The sequence below is a fragment of the Opisthocomus hoazin genome, chromosome 2 (assembly GCF_030867145.1).
Source record: "Opisthocomus hoazin isolate bOpiHoa1 chromosome 2, bOpiHoa1.hap1, whole genome shotgun sequence".
Taxonomy (NCBI): domain Eukaryota; kingdom Metazoa; phylum Chordata; class Aves; order Opisthocomiformes; family Opisthocomidae; genus Opisthocomus; species Opisthocomus hoazin.
The window spans coordinates 41830968-41842162 of NC_134415.1; positions in this window are offsets into that span (position 1 = coordinate 41830968).

Consider the following 11195-nt stretch of genomic DNA (forward strand, 5'->3'; position numbering starts at 1 on the left):
TGTACTACTGTATCATAGATACCTTGTGACCAAAAAAAAAAAAAAAATCAAATGAGGGGGGGATCTTTCACTCAATCTCTTCTGTGAGGCATCAGTTAAAGATAATGAAGGAAATTTCCCCATGAAGAGCAGGAGGCCTCCAGCCCATCACCCTGTGTATGTGCCCATGCATGTACAAGAGAGTGTGTGTCGATATCTCAAAGTTTTCATGCCTCGATCGAAAGCTGCCAAGCAGCCATCCCACCCCCCACCCCCTTGCACAGCAGGGGATGCTGCAGGACGCCTCCCTGCTTTGCAGCTGTAGCACATCCCAAGCGTGGTTCTCCATCCACCCCCACAGGGCACCTCTGCTTTGGGAATCACAGGGATTGCTCATCCCGGAGTGGTCATGGTGCTGGAAGAAGACCCCTTGCCTTGGCCACGCCCATGGGGCAGGAGGACAAACCTTGCTCCCTTGAAGCCAAGCACAAAGCTCATCTCCAAGTCTGCATTTTCTCCCAACACCTGTCCCTGAACTCCACGTTGTCTTCTCCAAAATCACAGAGGAAACGACAGTGCGAACTAGAACTGGTAACCCCAAGAGCCTGGGGTTTGCAGCAGCCCCTCTCCACCCCAGGTCATCTTGCTGCCTCCCTCCAGAGCTGCACACTCAAAAAGGGAAGGATAAATGCCTACAGCCAACAAAACATCCCCTTTTGCAGGCTTGAAGACCAGCACCTCTCCCTGCCCACCACTTGCCGGGGCAGCCCATCCACTGCAAGCACTGATGGAGCGCCTTGGTAGGTAACAGGGCCCAGCACCTGCCTGGCCTGCCTCAGCCCTAAATCACCTCCATATTTGAAACAAGCTGAGCCAGGGAATGGCACATCATCGCCAGTGTGCCAAAACAACCAGAGTCACCCACAAGACCCCTTGTGCCACGATAGCTCTGGGTCAGCATAAGAGCAGTTTTCAGATCAAGCTGCTGTGAATGACCTGGAGAGGATTTTTTTTCACTTGCTGTGGGGGTAGCATTCATAGCATGTGCTTGTGGCACAGATGGATGATTTTTTTTTTTTTACTATATGAGCAGTCCTTTGAGTTTGAAGCATGGTGACTTACAGAAGCAGCAATGCAGTGGAGCAGTGATGAGCTCTTGAAAGCACTGGCTGCATTCCTGATGTGCGTCACCCCCTTCTTCAGTGCATTGTGAAGAAGAGTAACTAAAAAGTTACTCTCTGTGCAGTGGTGATAATCAAACCCGTGGAAACCTCTTAAAATGGGACAAAACACTCTCTGGCTATGGGAAGGAGTGAGATGCACTGGTTTCATAACTGGCCAGGTGATGGTGGCTCAGATGGCTTGTGGAAGCTAAGTTGGTGCCTTTAACTTGCTCCTGGATGGCACCGCGGGCTTGGGGAGATACAACAGCTTTCACTGACCTGCCGAGTACTACAGGAGCTCACTTCCCATGCAGCAGCACAGTTTGGGGCTCACCCTGCTCCTGGAAAAGATGGGAAGTCAGCAGAAGCATTGATCTGCTCATGAAGCCAAGGAAGGAAGAAGGGAGAAGGTGGCTGGCCAAAACCAAGGCCAAGGACAGTATTATTTTAGCCTCTGTTGCTTTTCTTTGACCCCAGCAGGGAACAAGCACACTCTGCGCAAACCCGTTAATGGTTTCCTTCACTTTATGATGGAAAATTACACACACTTATCTGCCTCCTAGGGAGACGTTTGCATTTAATTCTCTGCTATTTGCAAATACTTTGAAAACCATGCCTAGAAAATGCTGGGTAAGAGCTGATTGCTCCAGGTGTGTCAAAGGCAGCAACGATCAGGATGCCTCTGGGAGATCTATTTTTGTCTAACCGCATTGGTACCCAAAGCTGGATGGCACTGAACAGCACAGAAGTAAGTTGCTGTTGGGGGGTTGCATGCAGGGAGATGTCCATTCTGTTTGCCTATCTCTGCAGGCAGGAGGGGCCCATCAGCACCATCTAATTTAGACAAGCTTGTTGTTGGAGAGCAATGCAGCCACCCCTCACCGGAGGGGCACCGCAGCTGCCAGCCACGCACCGGGGATGCTCGTTTCTTCATCATCCCAGTGCAAGTTGCTCTTGCCCGGTTTTGCAAAATGCTGGCATTTATAGTGCTCCAATTCGTACTGCAGGCCACTCCCTTGACATTACCCCCCTCCATGCTGCAAACGTTGCTTCTCCCATTGACTCAGCAGCTGAGATACAGGAATTGCTTTTTGGGGGGAAGGGGTGGAAAAGAGATACTCTAGGGAAATGTCCGAGGTCCCTTCCTCCTCCTTCACCAGCATCCTCCCCCCTTCCCTGCAGAGAAACACAGCAGGACCTGTTCCAGTCCCTTTTAAGCTCAGCCTGGAAAGCAAACGCCTAATTGGGCACACAAATGTGCAAGCTGCTTCGTTCAGCCCACACCTCCACAGCACACTTTGGCCAAAGCTGATCAACAGGTGCAAAGAGATCACTCATGAGCTGCACTAACTGGTCTTGTTTCACCCATGGACCCCTAGTTCCAGCTGTGCCCCGCATCTGGCGGCCCCTACCCAGGCCAGGGGCACAGCTCTGCAGCAGCAGCCTTTGCTGTGTTTTTGGTGGCAGACAGTGCCCTCCAGTGGGACATTTGCCACCACACCATTCACACATCTTCCCAAGGAGGAGGGGGGAGACCAACAACAGTAATTCAAATTTTAAAAGCTCTAAAGTGGACAAATAGAGAAGTTACAAGCCCTCAGCTGCAGGACACGCTGGGGACACAACTGTGCTTACTGCCAGCAAGGAGGATTTATTTGGCAGTGGTGCTTTTTGCAGCCAGCATTCACACAAGCACCAAAAATGCTGTCCCCATCGTTCAGCAACAGGGGATCCATGCGTCCTAACCTGGCCAGGAGCCTCCCCTAAACTGGAAGTCAAGCCTCGGGTTGTTTCCTCAGCCAGGCTGGCAGATGTTCCCCCCTCAGAGCCTCAGGTCATGCCAGGGCTTCCCAGAAAGCTCTGCCTTAGCAGCAGGGGAAAGCAGGCAGCACAGAGTACACTTGCAGAGTAATTTTTAATTTCTTAAATTAAGCATCAAAACATCTTATTTCCTTTTTTTTTTTTTCTCTCCTTAAAAAAAGTGTTTCATTTCCATATGCTGAAATTCTGCGCAGCTCTTGAGCAGGGTAAGTCAGTAGATGTACAGTGGTGTGGAGCAAACACTTTGTTTCCCAAGCTGAGCGAGTATTAAAAAAATAAATTACAAAGTGAGGAGGACTGTGGTGGGTTATTTATGGTCCATAAAACACACCAGAGGGTTTGCACAGCTTGTGTCTTGTGCTGTCCAGGGAAGGCAAAGAATGAATGCACAGGTCACTGGGGCCACAGGGAGTTTGGGGGAGACCTTGGTCCCCCTCAGAGCTGGGGGGACTGCTCCAGGAAGACCTGGTACGCCTCACCACGGTGGGCCCGGGCACCCCACAGCCACTCAGGGGGCCTGGCCCGCAGCTTCAGCTGAAAGGGGTCAAGGCGCAGGCACTCCCCCAGGTCATGCAGCTCCATTGCTGGCTCCTCCACAGCCCTCACTGGTGGCTCCTCGGGGCTCGGGTTCCTCCTGGGGTGCCGTCTCCGCCTGGCTGCCCTGCACAGGGGACCGGCAGCCACCAGCATTGCCAGGCCTGCCATGATGGCTGCCCCCACCAGGATGTCAGCATGGCGGAGGAAGAAACCCATCCCTGCAAGAAAAGGGCCATGGCCTCATCCTGCTTGCCCCAATGGCCCCCACTGTGCTCAAAGTCCCTCACATCCCACACACCATGACCGCAGTGCTCGAGGGTGAGACCTGGAGCTGCAGGTGCTCCTTCAGGGAGGGTCAACATCTTCCCTGCTGCTCTCCAGAAACCTTCACGGCCACCTCTGGGGCACAGCATCTGTCCCAAACTTCTATCCCAAAGAAATATTTACACCAAGAGCCAGCCTGCAGGAGCAGCACAGGGCTGGTGTTACCCCAGGAGAGCCCCAATAGCGCAAAACCCATTGCCAAACACATGTCCAGCTACATGGAGGCTATAAGACCTGCTACCATTCCCACCCAGACCTGAAGGGACCCTCTCCTTGACCCAAGGGATAAATATGCATTTATGAAATTATTCATATATGAATATAACATTATCCAGCTGATCTGGATAGGCTTAGACTGCATAACTGGTTAATGCATTTGGAGCTGGGATGATGGATGACAAACACAACTTGGCTGTGTGCTCACATTCAGGTTTAAGCCACTTCCAGTGCCACGGAGATGAGAAATACTTTTGTTAAAGTAGCAGCAGTGTTTTGAGTACATATTGCAGAATATTGCTGTTTTCAGGCTGGAAGGCCCCATTACTCTGTAAGATTGGATCAGCCAGCTCTGATTATAGTCAAGCACCACGTGCCATCTGCTTCGCCTTGTATCAAATACATCAGGGGAGCACTGGGGTAAAACCAGGAACATCACTGTCTTTCTCACCAAGATCTACAGTGGGACGGGAAACCACAAGGCACTGAGGAGTGACCAACTTTGCTGATCACATCAGTTACAGTAGAGGTAACTCCTAAATTACCCTTGGCCACACTTTGCTTATAGCCACAAGCTCCGAGCAGCCAAGGCGAGAAGATGCAGCAGGTCTAAGGGAATAGAGGCTCACACGTGCAAAGTTTAACCCTGATGCAGAGAAAGTAGCAGACTGGGTAAAGAGGCCAAGCCTCATGGAGAGGTTATACTTGGGAGCGCCAATGCAGCCAGTGAGCAAAGCACAGCAGCAAGCGCCACGGGCTGTTACCAGTATTTAAACACCTGTTAAGTACTCCAGGTTAAGCTCCAGTTCCTAGGGAGCATGGGCTTTACCAAGAGTTTCCATCCACAGCCTCCCTCCAGCAGGGAGAAGGAATCACAGGGAGGTTGAGGTGGGAAGGGACTTCTGGAAGTCATCTGGTCCAACTCACCTGCTCAAGCAGGGCCACCTAGAGCCAGCTGCTCAGGACCATGTCTAGACAGTTTTTTTAGTATCTCTAAGGATGGAGACTCCACAACCTCCCTGGGCAACCTATGCCAGTGCTCGGTCACCTTCATAGTAAAAAACAATCATTTCCTGATGTTCAGAGGGAACCTCCTGTGTTTCACTTTGTGTTCACTGCCTCTGGTCCTGTTACTGGGCACCACTGAGAAGAGCCTGGCTCTGTCTACTTTCCACACTCCCTTCAGGTATTTATATACCTTGAGGAGATCCTCCTGAGATGTCTTTTCTCCTGGCTAAGCAGTCCCAGCTCTCTCAGCCTTTCCCATAGGAAACATGCTCCCATTCCTTCCTCATCCTTGTGGCCCTTCATTGAACTCTGTCCAGTATGCCCATGTCATACTGAGGAGCCCAGAAATAGCAGCACTCCCAAAAACTTTCAGGCAGCACGCAGGAGAGCCTTTGAAAGCTCAGATGTCACACTGAATTACACCCAACAAGCAGCAATACTTTAACCTGACACAGTTAAGTGATACAGGTCACCCCTTGGATGCCTATCTAGACTAACCTCTGAAAGTTGATGCCTTCAGAGTCTGGAAAAAGCCATTTCTTCTTGGAATACAAGACTCTCCTTGTAACTTACATACCTACACTGCCTAAACCTCAATCTTCCTTCCTCCATCCCCTCAGTTTCCAAAAGGATTACATTTGCCTCTGTCTGCTCATATCTGAGCACAACTCCCAAAGAGCTCCTAACACCAAAAGAAGCAGCCTAAGAGGACAACCAGCTGGGAACTGCCTTGCAAATATATTATATATCCTTCCCATACCAGGCACAGACATCTAAAGCCACCACTCTAGTAGCAGTGCCATTTGTAAGCATCACGTGCAATGCAGGTCAGCAGAGGCACAGCTGGTAGGACCCCATCTGTCAATGAGAGCCCCACTTATCCTGATGTACTCACTCTAGGTTGCACAAATTACTTGCCCAAGCACACAAGAAAAATACCCAACTACAGGAGAAAGCAGAGCCGCGACTGTCTTCTACCTGACTGGGGAGCACGGACGCAGAGGGTACCGGACTTGGTAGGAGAATGATCTTCATAGTCCTTTTTGCAGCGGCAGAGGTACGTGCCCACACCATTGAAACACTCGGCCTCCTCTCCGCAGAGGCCGACCCCAGTGCTGCACTCATCCACATCTAACAGGGGAACAGGTGCTGTAAGTCCAGTCAGGCTCAGCATAAAATGGTTAATCTCAGAGGAAACACACCCACCTTCAAGGAACAACGAAACAAGCTGCAGCTTCTCCACTCCTACCGAGGTGCCAAGCAGCTCCTCCAGCTGGGAGTGCAGGAGCCGAGACACATTTCTCTCCTCAGGCTTCAGGTGCAGCCAGAAAGTGAGCAGCAGGTTGGCATCGCTTGTCCTGCGCGCAGGGGAGAGCCCAGGGTGGAGGAAAGCATCACCACCAGGCCTGGCTCTGAAAACTCGCGTAGACCTCCCTCCCACTCATATTAGATCAAGGTGCTGCAGGCTCTTGCAAAGAGTATTTGTGACAAGAGGCAGCTTTGTGCTCAGACCAAGGGAAAGTCATGGCTCCTCACTTGGAGCTAGGCTGAAGTGACTAGATGTTTGCGTAAAGCAAATTGTAGTGGCAGCCTGCAGCCTCAGGTCAGCCTCAAAGCGTGGTAGGGACCCTGCTTACAGCTCCCAGCTTCCTCCTGCAGACACCGTGGCAGGCATGAGGATCCTCATTCTCTCCAGAGTTTAAACCCATCTCAGACCTAGAAAGGCCCTAGCCAGCACTAAATATCAATTTTCACCACCTATTCCTCTAGAAAATAGGGGGCTTTTTCCTACGTTCAGGACAAGTTATAGATCACTGGAGAGGAGCAAGGCTGGGTCTTTGCCTGGGGAAGGAGAACAAGAACCCAAGCCACCACTATCCAGGAAGTATTTCAGGTTATAGAAGAGTCACCTGCCAAGCCAGCGGCACACCACTAACCCTACCTTTTTATTTCCTTTAACTTTATTTCATTGACTCTGTTGGCAGAAAGTTTTAGGTTCTCCTGGACCTGCAAAGAAAGAGTGACCAGTGCTGATTTGATGTTTGATGGGCAGGAGTATAGCAACAGTTTCTTTTCTCAGCGTACCTCCCCACCTTGTTGTTCTCCTTCACAAACCACTTGGGACGCATTAGACATCCCATAGCCCACTGCTCTGGCCTTTTCTCTAGGAGAACACCAATTATTCCAATCTGCTTAGCTTCAGCTCAACCCCTGCAAACACACAGTCATGTGGGAAAAGGGAGGACAATAGTAGCCCCAGGTAAGCATCTGAGTGCTAAACCATCACAGATAGCAGTTTTCCAGGCTAGGCAGCAGGCTGAACCCTGGTCCTGCTCCAGTCTGCATCCCAGAAAGCAGACACTCACATGCTTGCCCTCTTTTCAGCTCTGGCTTACAACCTGCCCCATTTCTAGAGGCCAGTTACAGCCCTTGGCTGGTTGTATCCCCATCTCTGCAATGCTTTTCTGCTGCCTTGTGATGCACACCACCATGAAGGGCTGCAGCAACTGAATGCCAGGCACCCTGCCAGGGCATCAGCACTGGCCTCGGATGACAACCAGCACAAGCAGCTCAGATGCTGGTTCATCATGTGACTTTAACAGAAAATCCCTGGAACGAAGGGCACAGCATGGTCTTTTCTAGTTGAAAAATTAGGACATCACATTTGTTTTTCTCCCTCTCCCCATGCCCAGACTTACACGGCTCTTCATAGATTCAAGAAGACCCTTTTGGAGTTCCCTTCCACCTTTAGGAATCCAGTCGTTTGGTTTGATTTCAATAGTTACTTCAAACAGCACATCTACCAAAAGACACAAGATCGTAGCATGTTTAAGTCCACATAACACAAACAGGCTCCTTAAATGAGTTAGTCCTTCAACATCGATACTAGCAGAACACCTCTACAAGGACGTGCTTGTGTAAGTCAGGGGTCTGTGGGTATTTCCAGAGGTTATGCATCAAGTAGAACAAGTTGTTGAGCAACAGGTGAAAACAAACCGTAGCTAGCTCAATGCTGAACACTGGAACTGATCTTCCAGAAAAAAGTATGCAAAGCACTAACGTGTATACGATCACATTCACATTTCTTTAGCTATTATCCTTCCCAAAATTATCACCATAATTTGTGAGGGAGTCTGAAAACCCATTCCTCTCCCATCTCTGGGATCAGCTTAGATAAACCGCTGTGGTCTAGCTGAATCCAAGCTAGCACAGATTTACCAGAGTCTGCTATTTAAAGCCTACTTATTCAGCAATATTTCTCCTGTTCAAAGCTCAGGCTCCTTCTGTATTGACTCCTTTTTGCAAGCTTTTTTCTGTGGCTTGCTCTGCCACACAAGCCCAGTATTGGGCTGCTTAGTTGCTAATGCTCCCATGAGGGGGTTTCACTTCTCTCCCCAGTCTGGAAAGCAGGACTCCTGCAGGTATCTAATCCAAGTAATGCTTGAATTCAAACAAGCCAGCATTTATGTTCGGTTTAGCGTGCGAACTCAAGTTTCTCTGGGGTAAGTACAAGGTGGCCAAAGCACAACTGCAGGATTGCAGCAATATCTTAAAAAATTAAGATCTCCAGAGTGGTTACTACTTGGAAGCTCCCTCCACTGCTTTCTAAACTTAATGAGCAGGTGATGTCCCTGCACAGCACCAATCCACTCACTGAACTCAGGGCAGTGTTTTAAGACATGCTTAACTCTTTGCATCACTCACCTCCGGGATGGTGCTGGGATTGCAGTGCTGTGTCATTCTCCAGAGACGCCAGGGCAGAAACCAGATCTGTCAGAGTAAGGGAAAGAATCAGGCTGCTAACCTCAGTGTGCCGGTAAGGGGGGAAGAAAGTCCATTAGGTACATGTCACTTTGCAAGAAGAGTGCCATGTGCCAGCTCCTTCCTATATTCCTTATACTGAAATTAAACACCAAGCCCTAAATACAGTCTACTCTACAGCAGGAAGTGCTCTTTAGAAAGAAATCACCCCAATAAACCTCACTTCCATTTCTGGAGGTGGATGAAATGTTATCCCTGTGAAACCACCAGAGCTCCTACAACAGACTGCCTTGGACCCTGACAAAGCAAAGCAACTTGTGTATTAGATGCTGCCAGCCACTACAGAGAGCTAAATAAACTCTTTCCCACATCTACAATGAAGGGGCAAAAACAGTTTGGATGGGAGGAAAGACCCATTGAAAACATCTTCTACCTTCAGGCAGAAATTAATACATCTCAGTGGCTAAATATTTGTTAAAGAAGTCTACCATCAACTCCTGAACTTTCTTAGGGGACAAAAGCCTTTTCTTCCCCTCCTCCTAACTTTGGGAGCTCAAACTCAATTATCATGGCTAGGAGCACCATGTCAGACTACAGCCACAGAAATCAATACCAGCCAGAGCTGCTTAAAACCAAGATAGGCATTCACAACCTTCTTTGGGTGTGAAGTCACAGCTGAGAGGCTGGCTCCTCTGTGGGTAATTCAGAGCACTTAGATTAGGATCCAGTCTCTCCCTGTTAAAAGGGGCATCAGCCCATAGATGCCCATGTTACAACAGATAACCCTATGTCTTCTCAGGTACCACCTTCCTTGGATACAGGAGTCAAGAGTGCCAGCATATGAACCAACTCAAGGCAATGGCCCTGTCTAAAAATAAAACCTCTTAAGAGCGTGCTGCGTTACTGGAAATGGATATTGCACAGTGTCAGGCATCAGTTCAGCCACAAATAACCCAAAAAACTCCTTACCACAAAGCTCTTCATTCCTTTCTTCTGGAGATGCCACATCTCCAGCAGTCACACCAGGAGAGGGGTAGAGAGAAGAAGGTTTCGTACTTGTGTTTAGCAGTGGCTCTTCCACCACTGGTGTCTGCATGCTACGCACAGCAGCAACCGCTTCTTCTAACAGCCTGTCGCTGGCCTGATCCAGGCTAGATGATTTGGCAGACACACCTACATTGCTGCTGGGCATCTCTGAGGACAGGACATCCACTGAGTGACAGGGGGCTATGGTGGCCCGAGCAGACACCAGGTCTACGTGCCCCTTTACAGTCTCCAAAGCAGACAGCTCAGCTTTACGCCCAGCATCTTGCCCAGCTGGAGATAGCTCCAACAACACATCACCCTGGGTTTCTCTGTCCTCAGTGCCATCATCCTTAAGGTTCCTTTCCAGCTCTGTTCCATCCCACAGCTGACCACTGCTGCTGAGGTTAGCACCAGACTGAGCATCTTCCGTAACATCAGGAGGGTGTTGAGCCTCTTCATCTGGGCTCACAAGGTCAGGCTGGATCCTGCCACCAGCAAGTGCACCTGATGGACCTGGAGAGGCTCTCAGCATGGGCAATAAACCTTTTGTTGTATCTGCAGTTTCAGAGTCTCTGAATACATAATATCGTCCTTTAAAATGTCCATATTCATGGCTTAGGGAACCACTCCCTGATAGAAACAATACATGGACCGCAGTAGCTTGTGTAGCAAAGATCAGAGTACCTTGGTTGTGACACGCGTACACCACTTTGGTTTCCACGCTTGACAAGACCCCCTGGAATATTATCTTGTCCTGGTTCTTGCCACAGCCATCACTCCCCTGGAACCCCTGGATGTAGATGACAATGTGCTTCTGGGAGTCTGCCAGTATGGTCCAGTTGCACCAGATGTTGGTTTTAATGTCAGCACGCAGCGGCAGGTAAAACACCCCAGACTCATCCCAAAAGACAATGTGGCAGCTCCTGACGGGGAAGTACTCCACTGCCCAGGGAGGTCCTAGCTCTGACCCATCAGAAAGGAAAAACATAGTCACCGGTTATTGTAGGCACCAAGATACAGATATTACACTTCTAGGAAAGCTGCAAATTGCCACAGAAGAAGCCCCATTTAAAACCTTCTCCTGCTGCAAGATTTCTGTAGTTTCTGCCCCCATAGCCACATCTCAGCTCTGCAATCGGAGCTGAGCCCAGGCCCCACCTGCTCTGCAGGGGTCTGGCCCTTCGCAGCCCATCCAGCCCTCAGTAGGTTGAATTACATGGTTTTGCTTCCAACAGAGGTTCGGCCAACAAGACCACTTTGTTGGAAATCTGCCCCTCCCCACACAGCTGGGTTACACTTGCCAGGCTGGGACCGTAGGATACAGACACAGCCTTGTCCTTGCCCCCATCAAGTACTTCT